Genomic DNA, 19,618 nt, shown 5'->3' with positions numbered 1-19,618 from the left:
AAACAATGACAAATATCGTCCAGAAACCCTCACAGGTACTGCATTTAGCATAAAAAATATGCTCAAATCAGTTAATTGATTTAAAATGTCTCTTCTTGCTCTTGTGATTTTGTGTAAACTTTTCTCATATGAACTCCGGACAATATCAGTCAGGTCAGGAGTTTCCTTTTCACACATGGAGCACACCACAGGAGATTGTCCGTGTCAGACGTGTTCTGACCTACTGGAAATACTCCGTTTGGTTTAGGTGAGGGGTGGCGCCTGGGTAGAGTGTGCAGGAGGTACGACATGACGTGGATTACACAGCGGTCACATAGCCGGTTTGTAATTTAGTTATAAACAACCAAATCTCTTAACGTTCCTTGAATTTGTGCTGTTTTATTGATTGTTTTTATTGTTTGTATTGGTTTCATTGTTTTTAATTCATTTTTTATTCTTGTAAAGCATTTTATGAATTTCGTTCTATGAAAGGTGCTACACTAAATAAACTTTTCCAGAATATCGTCGTCTCAGTTAGGCATTTTCGTTGTCGTCTTCGTGTAAATGACCCTTCTTCTCCACCCTCTGATGTTTGTTGTCTTCCGGTTTCACGCCAACCGCACCATCAACACGGCCTCCTGCTCGCTGTGAATTCTCCGGACAATGAGCGACTCTATTCGCACATGGGCTCAATCGGACATTACACTGACTTTGTAGCCTTCTAGGGAGCTGGCAGGGTAAAGCCTGTTTAATGTCCGGTTTGCGTGATTCGGACATTTGCGTTCTCACATACAGCAGCTCCGGGTAATGTCGAAATAATTTCAGGGTTGCAGTGCATGTGTGAAAGGTGCTTCAGACTCAGATATTTCTGAATGTTGTTGATTTCCAATTTCATGTTTTTCCTGATGCTGTTTTGACCAGTTGTCTAAAAAAAGTGATTAGATGAGTGCTCGAAGTTGGCCGGTACTCACTGGTACGTACCGACACTTCTTCATTTTACTCCTTGGCGTATACCGTGACTTTGTCATGCGTACCAGCACTTCCAACAAGCTGCCGCTACTCTTCTCTGCCCTCGCCATATCAGGTTCTCTGGGAGATTCATAACGGCGCCTCATAAGCCGTATGAACATAAAAACAACGTGAAGAACATCTGGACGAGCCGTCGCACTGCACAGGGGAGAGGGGGGGTGAGAACGAGGGTGCTGTCATTTATCAATACAATGTTCACGTACGTTTTGTAAAATAATCAGTGAACTGTTCGTCATAAAGTTTTTTTTGTTGTGAAAAGATAAAAATCAATGAAACATTATTTAAAATATTTCTGAATCTGTCTGGCTGGCTGTTGTTGATTCCAGCCAATAGGCATCCTATAATATATTATAGAGAGATACTACAAATAACACAGGAAAGCACTTTAAAGGTCACCTATTATGCAAAATGCACTTTTCCATGTCTTTTAAACATCAATATCTGTCCCCAGTGTGTCTACAGGCCACCATAGTATCATAAAAGACCATCCTCTCTCTTTTTCGCCTCCTCCGTTTGTCCGGAAATGGGTGCAGAAAAAAAAATCGCTTTTTTCCTTGTATCCTGACGTCATTAGGGAATGCAAGTCACGTGAGGGTTTCCTGGTCGAACCAGAGAGAACCTTCAGTAGCTGACCCCGCCCCACAGCGCGTCACTGTCTCTCCTCCTCAACCTAACTTGAGCAAAGTAGCTCCTGTTAGTCTGCAAGAACCAGCAGAACAGGCTTCATGTACTCCCATCATCTAAATATAACATGTTCTTTCACAAAGGCTTTATGTAATTACACTGTTTAAACAGATGATATTTATATATTATATATATTTGATGTCATGCATGTAGCAGATTACAGATAGTAAATAGTGACTTGTAAGCAACACAACACATTTCTGTTTCACAGTCAAACTTTATTTGAGTAGACAGATGACAATATTAATTATTCACAGCATTTGTAATCATCTCACCTGTTAGTTAGTTATGTTAACATGGTACAGGAGAAAGTCTTTCAGCTCTGGTAAACTATGGTAAGCTAAGCTCCGGTGGTCTGTAGTCATGGTAACACAGAGACAGCTACTACTGTAAATAATATACCATTACTCTGATCTTCCATACATTTATCTTTTAGCAGAAATAATGAACTGACTACTGTTTCACATCTTCTATTTTCCACCCTGATGGTCGCTGTGTTTACACACCGTGTCATAGCGGTAGCATGTAGCTAACCCGTTAGCATGTAGCTACATGCTAACGGGTTAGCTACATGCTACCGGGTTAGCTTTGTATCTCCATGTAAACAGAGCCATCTGCCCACAGCTGTCTGCTCTCCTCTGGGATGATTCTGTCGGTCATTTCTCACAGATGGATCTGTAAAGACAGACGTAAAACAGAGTGTATGTTTACGGTTTACAGAGTTGATGCATGAGGTAAACACTGAGCTAACTAACAGAGATATAAACAGCATTATTTACCTGAGAGAAACCGTCAGGAGAACCTGGAATCTGGACCGCAGATGTTCATCATGTGTCGCCGATTTCTGATCAGATTCCTCCGGTAACGTGCGCTGGGTGAAGTTTCTGGTTTATAAACTTTAAAGTGGTTTATAAACTTTATTCTAGCTGCTATCTCTCCACTCGTCTCTCTCTCTCTCTCTCTCTCTCTCTCTCTCTTTACCAATGCTGTTTATATCTCTGTTAGTTAGCTCAGTGTTTACCTCATGCATCAACTCTGTAAACCGTAAACATACACTCTGTTTTACGTCTGTCTTTACAGATCCATCTGTGAGAAATGACCGACAGAATCATCCCAGAGGAGAGCAGACAGCTGTGGGCAGATGGCTCTGTTTACATGGAGATACAAAGCTAGCATGTAGCTACATGCTAACGGGTTAGCTACATGCTACCGCTATGACACGGTGTGTAAACACAGCGACCATCAGGGTGGAAAATAGAAGATGTGAAACAGTAGTCAGTTCATTATTTCTGCTAAAAGATAAATGTATGGAAGATCAGAGTAATGGTATATTATTTACAGTAGGAGCTGTCTCTGTGTTACCATGACTACAGACCACCGGAGCTTAGCTTACCATAGTTTACCAGAGCTGAAAGACTTTCTCCTGTACCATGTCACATAACTAACTAACAGGTGAGATGATTACAAATGCTGTGAATAATTAATATTGTCATCTGTCAACTCAAATAAAGTTTGACTGTGAAACAGAAATGTGTTGTTGCTTACAAGTCACTATTTACTACCTGTACTCTGCTACATGCATGACATCAAATATATATAATATATAAATATCATCTGTTTAAACAGTGTAATTACATAAAGCCTTTGTGAAAGAACATGTTATATTTAGATGATGGGAGTACATGAAGCCTGTTCTGCTGGTTCTTGCAGACTTTGCTCAAGTTAGGTTGAGGAGGAGAGACAGTGACGCGCTGTGGGGCGGGGTCAGCTACTGAAGGTTCTCTCTGGTTCGACCAGGAAACCCTTACATGGCTTGCATTTCTCTAATGACGTCAGAAGAGAAGGAAAAAAAGCGATTTTTTTTCTGCACCCATTTCCGGACAAACGGAGGAGGAGAAAAAGAGAGAGGATGGTCTTTTATGATACTATGGTGGCCTGTAGACACACTGGGGACAGATATTGATGTTTAAAAGACATGGAAAAGTGCATTTTGCATAATAGGTGACCTTTAAGTATTAACACTTTTTCTAAACAAACACCACCTTAACCCTATAATGTTCCAGTTGAAATATTATTGGAGTATTATAAGTCAACTATAGAAGATGCATAGCCCAAATATAATAATATAGCAATAAAATTAAAGCTGATTATGACTGACACAGTATAACACGCTTAAAGAAATAATAAATAAATAGGAATAAGTCGCAAGAGATTGATGAGACCGGCCGACACACACCAACACGGCTTACTTTTTTTCCACTTCAAGCACTGGATTATGGATTTCAGCACCTGATACTGTTAAGTTAAAAAAGTTAAATGAAATTAATAAGCAACAATGAGAGGCAGCTTTGTGTTGAATAGGAGAGGCACCTCGATGAAAGCTAAATTGAGTGCTTGCATACTGTAGCAGAGTCGTACGCTGGGTCAGAAAGTTGTCTCTTCCAAAGCCCCGGAGAGCTTCATTCAGCCCCTGGTAATGTTGTTATGACGGCTGAGCTAATGCAGCATCCTGTCATGTTGTTGCATGGCTGTTTCCCTCAGGAGCTGTTGTGTGTGCGTGTGCTGAGTGTCTCAGTGAAGAGGAAGGGAGGAGGGTTATTACAGTACATTAAGAGAGGGATTATAGCCTGCTGACCATGCTGACATCAACATGTTAGCTAATTGACAAGGGGGGGATATCCATGCCGTTTACCAAATCCTCTTTGGGCTCAGACTGAATAAAACACTTACAGAGTGAATGAATGTCTACAAGCACATACTCATAGACACTTACACACAAGTAAGGATGAGAGGACTTCATGGTTCTGAAAAGTTAAGTAGATCACCCACAACTGTCTAATTAAAACCTGAGATGGACCGCCTGAAAAAGATGGACCTCAGTAGATGCTGAGTGTTTATGTCTGCTAAGAAAATATGTAGTAAAACTTATATTTCATGGTTCATTTTGGTGTTGATTAGTATAAGTTTTACTTGTTGAACAATTGTTATAGGTCTCGTCGTGAGGAGGCGTCAGAGGGTGTTACAGCAGCCTTGACCTGGATGTAACTCAATATATAAAACATTGATGTGCTGCAAGGAGCAACAAGTTGACAGTCAAGGCTCACAGCAGCTGTATCGCCGTTACAGTACGACTCGTGTAAAATTCATCGATAACGTCAAGTCCAACTTACAACCTCTAACATCCGCCCTATCCTTCATATTCTCCTCTCCTCTCTGCCTTGTTTCCTCTTTTGTCTCCTCTCCTCGTTTCCTCGCTTCTCCTCTTTTTACCTCCTCCCCTAACTTCTTTTTTTTTCCTCTTCTTGTTTCCTCTCCTCTCATTTCCTTGTATACTCTTTTGTCTCTTCCACTCTTCCTTCTTGGTTTTCGTCACCCTGCCTCCTCTCCTCTGCTTTCCTCTCCTTGTTTCTTCCCCTTTTCTTGCTTCCTGTTTTCTCCCCTCCTTATTTCCTTTATTGTCTCCTTTCCTCTTATCCCGTCTCCTCGTTTCCTTTCTCCTTTCCTCTTTGCATTTCCTTTCTCTGCTCTCTTCTCCTTTCTTTGTTTCCTCTCATGTCTCGTCTCGTCTCTCTCCTTGTTTCCTCTTCTCATTTCCTCTTTTGACTCCTCTCCCTTCCTTGTTTCCTTTTTTGTCACCTCTTATCCTCATTTCCCCTCCCGTATCCTTTCTTTGCCCTCCTCTCCTTGTTTCACTCTTTCCCTCCTTTCTTTGTTTCCTCTCATGTCTCATCTCCTCTCTCTCTTTGTTTGCTCTCCTTTCTTTGCCTTCTCCTCACTCTCCTTTCATCTCCTTGTTTCCTCTCCTCTTTTCCTCTTTTGACTCCTCTCCTTTCCTGTTTCCTTTTTTTGCCTCTTTTCTCCTCTCCTAAATCCCTTTCCTCTCTCCTCATTTCCTCCCTCCTCATTTCCTCCCTCCTCTCCTGTCATCCAGCCACAGAGGCTCAGAGGAGCGTCATAGTGGAGCATCTCCAAGCTCAGGGCTCCAGACACAACACACCCAACTCACTGTGCTGGTGCAGAGGGAGCAACGGAGAGAATTAACAATGAACTACACTAACAGCAATAATATGAGCATTTGTGCTGAAGCAGACAGACTCATTAAGGTTTTCCCTTTATGAGCTGCTGTTTCATATTTTTAAGTAGTCCAGTGTGACTCAAAGTCAACCAAAGAGGCAGCTTGATTTTAGCTTGATTTTAGCTTGATTTCTGCGTGTCATTTGTACGCCATGTATCCTGGACTGACGGCAATGTAGACGCATCCGCGCATATAAATGCTACGGTAGGAGTTAAAAGCGAGAAAGACCACTTATGATGGACGGTGAGTCCGTAAAAGGGTCCAACAAACACTGGACCAGGAGACCGGTGTTCAAGACTGGTGTTTTGTTTTGTAAGTTACATTAGTGATGTTTGTCACGTGTTTTTTAGTGACGTGTTTTCCTTAGGGGTGTTACGTTGTTTTCGTACGTATTTTACTTAGTTTACTTGCTTATTTAAAGCTCAACCGTGACGTTTTTTCTTACACTAACTAAGTGGTTTTATTGCCTTAACCTAACTGCAGACGTAACTGTAGTTTAGTTGCGTGATGTACAAATGATATGCAAAAAGGCTAAAATGCGTACTCATGACACGCAGAATATCCGTGTAATGTCGCTGTATTTATACGTCTTCCTGTGAGACCGGGTTGATCTAATAATGATCTAATATTCCCCAAAAATAATTTAAAGAAAATAAAAAAAAATGATTTGAAATGTATTCAGAGGGGGGGAAACACTCATTAACCTCAGTAGTGCAGTGAAGCAGGCCTACAGTGTTTGATTAAACGCAGGATAAAGAGAAGCCCCTCTGTGAAAAAAGAAGCTGCAAGCAGCTGTTCAGCCTTTAAACTCAGTCAGTCTCTGGTCAGTTGCCAGTGGATCGGCTCCAGGTTTCGCCCCTCGAGGATTTCACAGAGCATCCTCTCGTCTGTCTCGTTTCCAGATTCGGGAGCGAGTGATCCTGGTTCGCATATATTGATGGAACCAAACAGTTTTAGCACAAACTGTTGAATATCCACCATGGCCACAAATCTGAAGCTCATCATTCAGTCAGACTGAGTCCTTGATTCTTGCACAGTCATACTTGTACTCAGTTCAAAGAAAAACATTTCAGGAATGAAAAAAGGATGGTGCACGCGGCAAAAAAAGGTATGGCTTCGATATCTCAGGGAGAAATAAAAATTATTTGTACTGGCTGCCTGTTTTATCTGAAATCTCTGTAAAAATAACATTTGACCAGAAACTACGGAGAGATACTGACACAACAATGAGTATAGCATCATAATAAAAGTTGAGATAATCACCTGCTACCTGGGGAGGTCAACACAAATCTGTCTTGAGCAGATAACCTTCAGGTCTGAAAAGTGAAGCCAATGCTGAAGTGCCTTAAACTTACATTCTTTCTAACAGCCAGCAGGGGGCGACTCCTCTGGTTGCAAAAAAGTCTGATTGTATAGAAGTCTATGAGAAAATGACCCTACTTCTCACTTGATTTATTACCTCAGTGAACATGAGTTTATGGTCTCAATCGCTAGTTTCAAGTCTTCTTCAATACAGCATGATGTTCATTTAGTAAATTTTGGTCCCATTTAGAGTCAAATAGACCATAAAGCAGGGGATGCTTTAGGGCTAGGCTACCTTGTGATTGACAGGTCGCTACCACGGCGTTGTCCGGTCTGTGAGAATTTTGGTCGCCTTAAAATGTTGTTTGTACTTAGCTCCATCCTCTCGTGTCACGTGTAAAAAACAAGCCCTGATATCTGTAGCTACACTGAATGAGAGCAAAGCTTAAAAACCCCCATTGTAAAACAAAAATGTGTGATGTTGAACACATGTGTTCACCAAAAACCAAGCACTTATATTTCTTCTATAATGGATCATGTTTTCAATCAGTCTCTTCACATATATATGAACCATTTTCCGACAAATCCGTTTTCAGTGGTTCCTTTTTTATTGCCACCCAGATGTTGCTGCTTCCTGTCTTTCACCGCAAGTTATGTGTTTGTAATTTAAATAATTTTAAACAGATTATAAGATTAAACTCATCTTTTAAAAGATCTGAAAAGGGCAAATAGGACCACATCTGACCTTTACCACAAGTTACTTTTATGCCCCACATATTTATGATGCTTACAAGTTTGTTGTGGTTAGTCATGAGGCTGGTGTTTGCATTTTTGGGGTCCAGAAGGATTTTGCTTTGGGAACTCCCCTCCTCATCCCATCCCACCAGTCATTTCTCCTCCTTAATGTGGCTTCAAACATGATGTCCTGTTTTTTCTATATAAAAAAATGTAATGTCTTCCAGGATCTAAATATAGAGGCTGTCCTACCGCAGATGGAAAGCCCTAAAATTTGTCTTTTCTGATTTTGAGCTGCATCAATAAAATTGGCTTAATGTAACAAATAACTATGATTTAGTCTCTCTGGCTCAAACTTAGGTTGCAATAAAATATTGCTTTTATGTAGTTTTTCCTTATATTTTCAATATTTTTTACAAGCCAAGATGCTCATACAAGCCAAGAAATTACAGCTGCCAACAGCATTTTTATTTTTTTAGGTGTCATTTTTTTAATACTGTGAGCACAAATAATTCCTTTTAATTGTTTTGGCGTAGAGGCAAACATCTCAGAGACACATATGACTGGATGCCACTAAAGGAAAGTGAGAATTTCTTTTTCTTTTTGTGTAATTTGGGTAAACCAACCGTGGACTTTGAGGCGAGAGGTGAGTTGAAAGGAAAAACGCACTCACCACAGAAATCTCACCACAATGCGCTGTCAATGGCAGTTGATGTAATATTTTTAGATTATTTAGTTTCATGTAACATTGAAATTCCTGTCCTTATGAAAAAACAGGCCTCAGTACAATAAAACAACAACCGTAGTAACTTACCGTATAATAAAGTTATTTTCATTATTATCATCTGCTGCCTTATTTTGTTATTTTAACAATTTGAGGTTGTACTCATGGATACACTTCTATGTGCACAATAATACCACGACTGCAAATATTGTAAGATGTTGAATTTAGGCAGCAAAAACACTCCCTGTAATGTCATTGTCACACGACAGAAAGAAAAAAATATATTTTGACTCCAAAGGAAACGTTTGCCTAAAAACATCCCGACAGCTCTGATGGAGCTCCACTGTCGAACCAGGAATTCGAGTGCAGCAGATTATCAGTCTGTTGTGTAGAAATGGACAGAAGGTTAGTTATTTTTCTGATGTCGGAAGATTTAAATAGTTAATGAAGTTACGGCTGCTGTGTCATGTACGTAAATTGTACACGGAGGGATGAACGTGAACAGTGTTATAAGATACAGGATGAATTGTAGAGCAAAGTGAAAGAGGCACAACTCTGACAGAGGCTGGAAGTGTGCGTCTCTCGTGCCAAAAGCGAGTTTGGCAACCATGAAAAATGCAGATCTTCAAAATCAATGTTCCTCTTCTGCGGTGGTAATAAACCAGAAGGTTACGGAAATTGAGGAAACGGGCACACGAGTGATAACTCGTGAACAAATTCACGATGCAGAAATGGTCGTTGCTCAAAACTATCATTGTAACAACAACAAGGCAAAGCAATGAGGCAACATACGTTATAGGTTTCCATTAATGTTGCACAAGTTTTAAGCAGAGTTTTGAAATCTTGTTAAAAAAACAGCAACCAAAAAACAAGTGGGAATGAGTTCATGTTTCCATCATCTAATGTAACTAAAAGGTGCCCTGTGGAGTTTTATCGTTAATAAAAGTTACATTCAGTGTTTTGCACCAATATTTATAGAAAAAACTTAACAAGATTAAAGTAATAAATTTATGAGAAAAAAAATGTAGATATTCTCTGAGATTTAAGTGGCAAATCTACAAGAAAAAAACACAAATTTATGAATATTGAATTGAATATTCTGAGATCAAAGAAATAAATTTGTAAGTAAAAATTCAAAAAATTCTCTCCCAAGTTTGCGAGAAAAAAAAAAAGTGTTTTTTTTTTTGTCCAGGAACCACATTGCTTCATTTTGCAAGGTAAAATGCAAATATTATATTGTAGTGGACTGTTGCTGAAACGTACCTTTATTTTTAAGGCTTCCTGGTGAAGGAGTCATGAGTGGAGTGGGTGGCAGCATGCATGAATGCTTGGACCACAGGAGCAGAAGCAGCAACCCCAAAACAACAAGGTGTATTCGAGACATCCATCAGTTTTTATCACATCTCTTTTTTTCTGCATGCCAACTTTTCCAACCTCAGCCAAGCGCAAAAAAAACAAACTTTGTCTAAAAGTTCTGGTGTTCCCGCTCAAGTTTTTAATGTGTGAAAATGTTCAATCTGGCAAAGGGTTGAACGCTGGCTGAGGAGCATTTATATACTGCTGCTCATCACTGATGGGAAACAGGTGTGTAGGCAGGTGACTGGGCAGGTGCGGAGGAACAGGTGAGGTTATATGAAATGAGCAGAACTCAGAGATTAATTACATAAAATCATGAAAAAGATGGACAACAAGATCAGGAGAGAGTTCTCCTTTCTGTGAAGTTTTTCTCACTAAGATGTGGAGTTTGCACCGGCAATCTTTCTGTCTCTTACCTCCTCCTTCTCCACTTGTGTCTTTCCTTATTTAGGTCTCGCTAACTTACGCTCGCCGACAAAACTTAGCCTGTGATGTGTTTATATACTATGTGTGTGTGTGTATCCGGGCGTCTGAGCGGCTACAGTCCCACCGCAGGCCTTCGTGCTCAGTTCTGAATCGCTGCTTGAATACGATTTTTTTTTTAGGATGACAGTTCATATCTATTCTAGGATGTAGCACCTATCTCCTACCAACATGCACTGACAGCGATGTCAAGAAGATACGTGTGTGTGTGTGTGTGTGTGTGTGTGTGTGTGTGTGTGTGTGTGTGTGCCGATTCGGTGTAACAAAAGGTGTCACAGCTGATTTTGTACCTGAACTTCTTCTGCTTGTTTTCATACATATTTTTAGATAAAGAACAAAATATACCTCCCAGTTTTGGCTGAGCTGAGGTGTCTGCACGAATATGAATACCAGTCACACACAGACATGCAGATATATATTTCTTTCTGATTCAAATAAATCAGAAAAAAAATCGCACTCCGAGGCCTTAAAATCCTGACGCTTGGGCAGCAGCCATCAGCGTCTTGATACCAACGCACAAGGCACCCTTTAGCGTCTGTATGACTGTATAGCTTTCAAACCCATCCGCGTCATTATTAGACGCTCAAAGCAATGGACGTAGTAGTAAGAGCGAGAAAGTCCGCTGAGGGAGGGAGGGGTGATGGATGGGTAAAACTTTTACTCAGCGTTCGTGTCCCGTGTGAAACCAAAAGTTGAATTATTTTTACTGACAACGTTGTGTCACATTACACTGGGTCACTAAGTCACATGACTTTACGTCCGCAGCTTAAAGTTACTGTGAGGAACTTTTAACTGGTTGTGAAACAGTCTCAATTTAATATACTGATGCCTCTTTATGACCTACATAAGTAAACAAAACCATCAGCGAGAAGATTTGCAGCCTCTCCAGGGATCTCTCCTCTACAGTCGCTGCTGTCTTACTTTCTCGGCGCAGACACAAAGACCGCACACATCAAGGGCGCAAAGGTTTGATGTCCCAGCTGGCAACTGTTGGCTAATTAGCCTCTGTTCTAGTTTGGCCTGTTGCAGCGACACGACTCATCAGTGGCTAATGAACGCCATTTGTCCTTCTGCAACACGGAGAGTGTAGCGGCTCCAGCAGTGACCAACAGCTGTTTATCTCCGTTCGACAAAGAGATGAGCAATTAAATGAGCACAAACTCTGAAATGCAGATTACATGATGCTGATACTGAAATTACAAGAATATTTTGCGATTTAACAGTGCTCTGGAAATGTATTAAAGCCACACTGTTCGGCAATTTTATTTTGACAGACAACTTAATTTTGTACTCAAATTTAAAAAAAAGAAGGTTGTTGGTAAAATGGGAATATGACAAAATCATGCAGGTTCACCAGAAACTCCTTCACCCTTCGACATGCAGTCGGAGCTCTGGTGGGAGGTGGATAGCTCTGCGCCCGGCAGCAGCGGCTCCTCCTCCGGCCAGGAGCAGAGCTTCACCTCGCTGACTGCGTGAGGCAGACTGTCAGACCCTGCTGCAGTAAAATGAGAGGTTTTCTAAAGGGACTCTGGTGCTCGGAAACACTACCGCTTTTGTCCACAGGGACCGCCAAAATCAACACAAAATTAAAGTTCCTCGTAGTAACTTTAACACTAAAATATTTAATCATTTTAATTTACCTTAAAATCATAATGGAAAATATGAAATTGAGTGGAAGCGGTGATTTACATTTTTGATAAACAATTTTCATTCAACGGCATCTCTGACCGGTAATGTTGTGATCGATAGTCGTGTGATCGATACAGTCATGTGATGCAGAGAAAGCGTAGTGCTTGAGTAGACTTCAGTGTGAACAGTCAATGCCATACTTTAATTAATTTAGTACGCAGTATGCAGTACATACTGATTGAGTATGTAATATGCAGTAGGTTAGTATGCGATTTCGAACAGAACCTAAGTCTGCAGGCAATGCCGCTTCCATTTGCTAGTCTACGTACTGAAAAGCAAGTATATGATGTTTGTCATTTAATCATCGACAGAGACCTGGAGTCAGTTTGAATTGCTTACACTTGATTCCAATAATGACAAGTTTTTTATGCTAAAAAGAAATATTAAAACATATATATCATCACTCCTGCAGCATAATCAACTTCTCCACTGTGCATCAGTTCTAAACACCAAAATATGGCTAAATTCACCACGAACGATAGATATTCAGAGTTTTGAGGAGGGGAATATTGTGACACAGAAGCAGAAGTTCGAGCTTAATATGTGAAAGTATTAAGGTCTTAAGTAGAGGTAAAAAGATCGATGGTAGACACACACCAGTTGTTGTTTACAGTCATTTCTGTTGTGCTTGCAAGAGTCAACATTTCTTAAAAATTCAGTTTCAGCTCATTTTGTGAATCAATTTATCCACAGGAACAAGTGAAGCAATCACTTTGTAAGCAATAATAATAATCCTAATAACACTGTAGTTTTCTTATCTATGGCAGAAAATGCTGTGAAGTAAAGCGAGAAAAACAATCATATTAACAAACACAATAAAGGAAGAATTTGTGCTGCTGGTTACATTAAGGTCGACTCAGCAGAACTGAGACATCTGAATGGTGTTATTATTACAACATAAATTCAAATGATATTACTACAAGCAACAGAGTCCGCTCCGTATGATTTATACATCTTTTTAAAGAAAACAGAGCATAGTCTGATATTAAAACAGCACAGAGGTTGATGGTGGAAGAGTTATTGATTTCAAGAGAGGGGAAAACGCACAGCTTTCAGCCAGTGACATTTGAAAAATGTGAAAAAGCAAAAGGTAATACTGCTCACTAAGTTATATAACCATGTACATATCTCAAATGTCTCATTTAGTTGTATCTCTTTAACTTTAAACATGACATTTTGTCATCTTGTGGCTCTAACATTTCTCACAAAAATGGTCAGATGTTGCTTTTTGGAGCCAAAACAAGCTGTGAACTCAACACTGACTGTTCACAGCGTATCCCGTTTGGATATTCCTAATTAGGCCTTTTTCCAAATTGAATATTTTCTGATAAAGATATGCCGATATTATTCGTTTTTTCAGGATTCTTTGGACATGTATACAGGGCATTCGGAATATGCGTCTCAATAGGAGTCTTCACCGCAGTTTGTAACACAGCCTCTTGCCTGTTCGCGGTGTCGGAGTCTGTTCTCGTACACGGCCGTGAAAAGAATAGCTTGAATATCATTTTGCAGAACTTGCAGATCGGCGACAACGAGGGTATACCATGGGAGCAACATGACTGGTGTTGGAAATGGAGGAAAATTGAAGTCTAGAGGAATCATTTGAGGTCATGTCCTAATTTGTAATGATGTGTTGTCCAGAGATATTTAACCCAAACCACAATCTTTTCCTAAATCTAACCACTTCCTGTGTTATTTCAACCCTCTGAGACCCACAATAGACCCTTTTTTGTCTTTTTTAAGGGGGTCTTTAGGGGGAGATAGCAGGTCAGCAGCAGATGTCACATAGAAGTGGTGTACATCATCTGAAAGCTGGAAAAGATTAAAGATTAATTTGAGATGCAACTCAGTACTGTTTGTCAAGTTGTTCTAGTCCTAAATCACAAATAAAGAAGAATTAACTAATTAATTATTTAAAATGAATTGTAAAAATGTATAAGGGTTTAGAACATTATGATGAAAATATAGGATGGCCATCCCCATGCTCTGTTATGTCTTATAAGTTGTTGCAGCAATTTCTGGGTTGATACCATTTGTTACACACGTTTGGTGCTAAATTTAACCATTTTTTGACCATTCGAGAATTGATAAAAATGATCAATAATCCCTCCAAAATACCACATTAAGACACCAAGACCTTGAGGAACACCATAGAAAAAGCCATGCTGTGATTTGGTTTCAAAAACTTCCACGACATTTGTAGGAAAAACGCACAAAAATAAGGAATAACATTTCGTAAGGTATTATACGAACCGTATGAGGATACGTTGCAATCAGTGATTTTGGGCCAATGATGTGAAATGAGGTGAAAATATCAGGTCAGATTTCACATTATCATTTTACATCTCCTCACAGTACTCTTTCCCAATTGATATAAACTATACTACTTACATCAACTTTTTTATTTCATGTTTTTTTTTTAGCCTTTTTCCCAGTTTTGAAAGCTGTTTCGGAAGCAGGTTTCCTCCCCTGCACACACACCTCTCCAGGTCTCCTCCCAGTCTGTGTCGGGTTATGTAGCTCTCACAGCGGTGGGATGGAGAGCAGAGACGCAGAGTCAGAGTGCACAGCTTTGTAGTCGGAGGGGCTGCTTCCTGTCCTGCATTATTAATACCTGATGTTCACAGTTGACCTGGCTCACACACTTTCCTCACTGGGCCATGAATGGAGGAGTGTGTGTTTGTGTGTGTGTAGCAGGGAGACGGAGAATTAAACTGGTGTTATAACATCCAGGATGGATACACCACATCCAGCTCATTGCATCTCCTTTTTGGAGGCTCAGAAATGGCTTAATCCTTATCAGAGTCTCATTGGCTGGGTGTGCGAGGTGTTACGCCGCTAATAGCTGTTAGTTCTGTACGACAAGCTTTGCAATTTGTTCTCAATAATCTGCCTTAGTTCAGCTAGAACTGACGGTTCATTACTTCCTTAAATGAGACCGGTTTCATCCAAATACTCAGCCATTGGAAAAACAGGAATGTAATATAGATAATTTGCCCTGAAAAGAAATAGACGGAGCGGAGTGGGGCTGAGCGATCCGTCACAAAGCCCTGTGAGAAAACTTCACTGACAACCATATAATGAGCCTCTGTGAGGATCTCCCACCATTTTATTGTGTCTTTATCTCCTCTCTCTAAACTGGGTGGGTGAAAAGAAGAAAAAAAATAAATAAGGGGCTGCAGGTTCGGAGCAAATTACCCATGCTTATTTATTCAGAGATGTCGCCTCATAGAGCAACCAACCCCCTGGGTCTTCTCACAGGCCCGAGCGAGCGCCAAATCGCTTTGCTGCTTGGAAGCAGAGAAAAACGACAGAGAATAAAAAGGGGAAAAGAGAGAAGGGAAAGACAAGGTGGTGTTTTCCCAGAAGTTGTAAAAAGATAGATAAGAGGAGGGAGATTACAGGTCGGGGTCAGAGGGGGGAGGTCGAGACAAAGAATGTATATTGCGAAGAAGTGAAATTCAATTGGTCGTTCCATTGCAGCGCCAGCGCCCAGCAGCAAAGCTACGCCTCCACCATTTTGGACTGAAAGCGACTACTGGAAACGTCTAACTACAAAGAGCCGTACAAAAGTAAAACAAAATTATTTCTATTCTATTGTCATATTCAATGTCTCTACTGAAATGGCCTGTGTTGAACAATAACAATATTATAAATATGCTTACTATTATAACTATTAACTTACTTACTTATTTATTTATTAAACTGTTTTACCCGGCCGCTTCCCAGAGGAGCATAAAGTGAGTGATGGACATAAATAGAAGTTAGAAAGATCAAGCACACAGATCTTGTGAGCGATCTCAAACTTTTTCATGTCAAGGACCTCCAAAATAGATGTGCAATCGACCACAGACCATGGATGTATGAGAGTCCTGCATGTTAGTAAATAGCCTACAACTACATTCAATTCCGTTTATGTCATGCTACTCTCACTACTAGCTACTGGCCGATAGCTGGTTGTTTGGGAACAGAGACGTTAATACATCCACCGCGGTACAGGCTTACAGCATACAGCCACTGGGTGTATTATAAGATAATAAAAGTGATGAATTACAGTCTGTATATCCATTATTAAAGCCACATATAGCTAGCAGGAAGCCAGCAGAACCGGATATGTCTTACAAGCGTGCATGGCGGTGCAGTCCTGTAAGTCTGATGCACGTTTATTATGCCGAGAAAAATAACTCTGGATTCAGTTATTACTTAATTTTACAAGTTTTAGGACATAATGATTTAAATGAGGGCTATTTAAGTGTTCGTACTGGGAAGTTGATTTGTCTCAAAAAAAAATATCCTCTGATTTACAGACGTCTCTTTATACATTCATGGCCATGGAGTCATTGGCGTTTTCAGTCCAAAATGGCAGCAGCGCTACCACAACGCCATCTAGCTGCTTTTGTCAAAGAGTTTCGCCTCTTTGCTTCTTTACTCTTTGGTCGAGAGATAGCAAGAGAGGAGCAGGGGACAGAGACACAGGGTGGAGATGACTACCTGAACACAAAGAGAAGAGGGCAAAAAAAGGAGAGGAAAGCGATAAGAGTTAACTCAAGCCTCCTCGGAGGGAGGGAAATGAGAGGAGAAAGACTGCGGGAGGGTGGGGGGGGGGTGATGGAAACTAACGAGGGAGGAGGCGAGGAGGGGTGGAGGGGCTGGTTGAGCGTCTCCCAGGGGTCTCAGAGGCAGAGGAAGGCGAGTGCGCCCCCCACAGAGAAGCTCAACGGGGGATCAGCTTTTTGTTTTGCAGAGAAAAAAGAAAACCTCCTCACCACCCTCGACAGTAACATGGTGGTACCAGAGGCACATACGCTCCATATTTCAGCTAGTGGAGCAGCGTTTGTTCAGAGAGATTGGGGGGGCTTCTTCTAATTCAGTTACTCATCTACCACCCCCACAGTCTCTCACACACACACACACACACACACACACACACACACACACACACAATGCCCACCTACCGATGTAAGATTTAACACACATCCATTTAAACAAACATATGCAGTCTGTCAGTATTAGGACAGTGACATGTTTCCCCTTGTTTTGGCTCTGTACTCCATCCCATCAGATTCAAAATGAAACAATAAGTGCGTTTTCAATACACCTGCATTTATGCCAGCTCGTTCTCATTCCCAGGGTGTCAAATAACGACTCTTTGTCATGGCCGTCGGCGTTTGATACCGCCGCACAAGGCACCCTTGAGCGTCGGTATGAGACGCACCATTAACTACAATATAAACCCATCTGCGGCAACAGTAAACCCTCAGGAGATGGATGGGTCCAACAATACAGAGCTTACATCAAGGAGACCACTGTTTGTGTCCTGTTCGTTAAGTTTCACTTTACAATCAGCTGATTGTCCGTGTCCCGTGTTCACAACGCCAAGTCACATTTTCACTGTACAAACGTAGTAAACCTAACTAAGGGGTTTTGTTGACTGAACCTAAGCAAGTGTTTTTGTTTGATTCACAACATTAAAGCTGCAATGCGTAAAATTTGGACAAATATGATTAAAAAAAGTTTGTTTTATAAAACGGTCACTATATCCTGACAGTAGCGCATGTGCCTCTGTGTCCTCCGGTGCTCCTAATGGCATCTGCAAGATTTCACAGACCAGAGGAAAACAACCAATAAGAGCCGAGCTGGAGCCTGCCGTCTCTGAGCAGCTGTCAATCACTCGCGAACTCCGACCAAACGGTCAAACTAGGCAGCGCTGATCAAATATGAATTAATATTATGTTACTGTAATGCCTATTTCTAACATCAAATGTTTTCAGAAACATCTTGTAGTGCGCTGTTTAGCTGTAAAATGAGAAAGTTTACCAAATACCAAGCACCGCCCACCAGCCGGAGCACAGCCAATAGGAACAGTCTCTCTCTGAAATGACCTGTGATTGGACAAAGTCTCCTGTCACGAGCTAGATTTTTTAAAGCCTGAAAACAGAGTCATCCTCGCTTTAAGCACGTGTTTACTGCTACCGTAAGGTGACGGCGAGCGGTCTGACAAAGCGTCAGTATGTGAGGAGTTGGGGCTGACAACGCGTTGTTTGTGCACATAAAATTGCAGTTTGCACATAAAAAAGAACCTGAGTAGAAACGGCAGAAATTTTAAAAAGGTTTTTGAAAACGCCAAAAGTTGGTGTATCGATAAAAACAAAATGCGATTAAGACGTAGATTAAAATATGTGCTGCATCTGTATGGAAACTTGACTGATGACTATGCCAACCCAATCTGCTGGTGCAATAAAATGTTTTTATAGACCACAAATTTGCTTTGCTAAATATGTTTTAAGATTTTTTTTTCCCCAATCCAGAACATATGACCTCCTTAAAGAATACTTCACCCCAAAATTATCATTTCAATACACGAATCTCACACGAACTATACCGGAAGTAACCAAGTCGCCATTACTGCGGTGGCATCTCCCTTACGTTATGCACTCGCAAAACCAAAGAGTTCAAATACTTCAGGAGGCCGTGATGTATATTATTACACACCCACAAAAACACCCCCCTCTGCTGAGCCTCCTGAGGAGCAGTTTAATGTGGATCTAGAGCAGATTAGCAGGCTAACGCTAAATTCTGTAATCGCTGTGATGGGTTTAAAGGAAACTGAGTGGGGTCTCCTCAAGGTTAAAATGATTGCTGTCTTTTTCTATTACCTGCCAGTGTTCATTCAGGCGGTCAGCTTTTTTCCTCTGTATTCAGGTATTGATTTGGATGGCAAATTTGGCAAACTGTGTTTAAAGATCCCCTTTTAATTGAGTCATTTTTGTCTGTAATTGAGCAAAGGAAAATAAGAATATTTTATCCTGTTTCCAAACAACTTGTCTTAAGTATTATATTATAAATTGATTCATTTATTTTTTTCTTGATTCTAGTGCAGTTTTCTTATCCAACAGATTTTTCGGTAACAATTCATTTTACAGGTCCACAAATTTCACAGTAACTAGGTGATAATTAACAGGTAACCTATTTGAAATTTCTTTGGAATTTCTGCCAAATTACCCCAATATTTACCTCGAAATTTAACAAAAAATAATTTATTACAAACATTATTTAATAATTATATTTCCCAATAGCTGGTAATTTATTTAATACATTTCCAGGAAAATAATACAAAGTTAATTGATATGCTTTATTTCCATGTCTGCTGGTAAATAGATAATAATTAGCAAATAACTTATTTAAAATTTCTTTAAAAACTCCCTGAATCATGCCATCAGCTACCAGATTACATTTGTGTAGACAATAAGTCACACAATGGTGAGATTTGTGCCTGATCAGAAGTGTCTTCTGTTAGTTTTGGTTTTCCACCTCCGATGAAGAGCAGCCGCTTCTCAAGCCTAAGGACCCTATTTTAACGATTATATGCTATTTTAGCATATAATTATTAAATAAGGTTTATATTAAAGTATTTTTTGATACGTTTTGAGGTAAATATTGGGGTAAGTTGGCAGTAATTCCAAAGAAATTTCAAATAGATCCTGTAAAATGAAGTGTTACCTGACCTGATGAGATGGAGATTTAACTGAAGCGGTTGCAAAAGATTTGTTGATAGAAAGAAA

At 40.3% G+C, this 19,618-nt stretch overlaps 1 long non-coding RNA gene across 1 annotated transcript; it reads right to left on the bottom strand.

The window, feature by feature from the left end:
* Positions 1–2,324: 2,324 nt before the first annotated feature.
* Positions 2,325–2,641, bottom strand: LOC141770209 (uncharacterized). The gene is made up of 2 exons (XR_012594466.1): positions 2,472–2,641; positions 2,325–2,367 (listed from the first exon to the last, which is right to left on the bottom strand). It is a non-coding gene; the product is annotated as an uncharacterized LOC141770209 (long non-coding RNA).
* Positions 2,642–19,618: the final 16,977 nt, after the last annotated feature.

Source organism: Sebastes fasciatus, chromosome 6 (genome assembly GCF_043250625.1).
Source record: "Sebastes fasciatus isolate fSebFas1 chromosome 6, fSebFas1.pri, whole genome shotgun sequence".
In the NCBI taxonomy this organism is placed as follows: Eukaryota; Metazoa; Chordata; class Actinopteri; order Perciformes; family Sebastidae; genus Sebastes; species Sebastes fasciatus.
The sequence above is the reverse complement of the archived record's forward strand: the minus strand, read 5'-3'. Positions and strand labels throughout refer to the sequence as shown.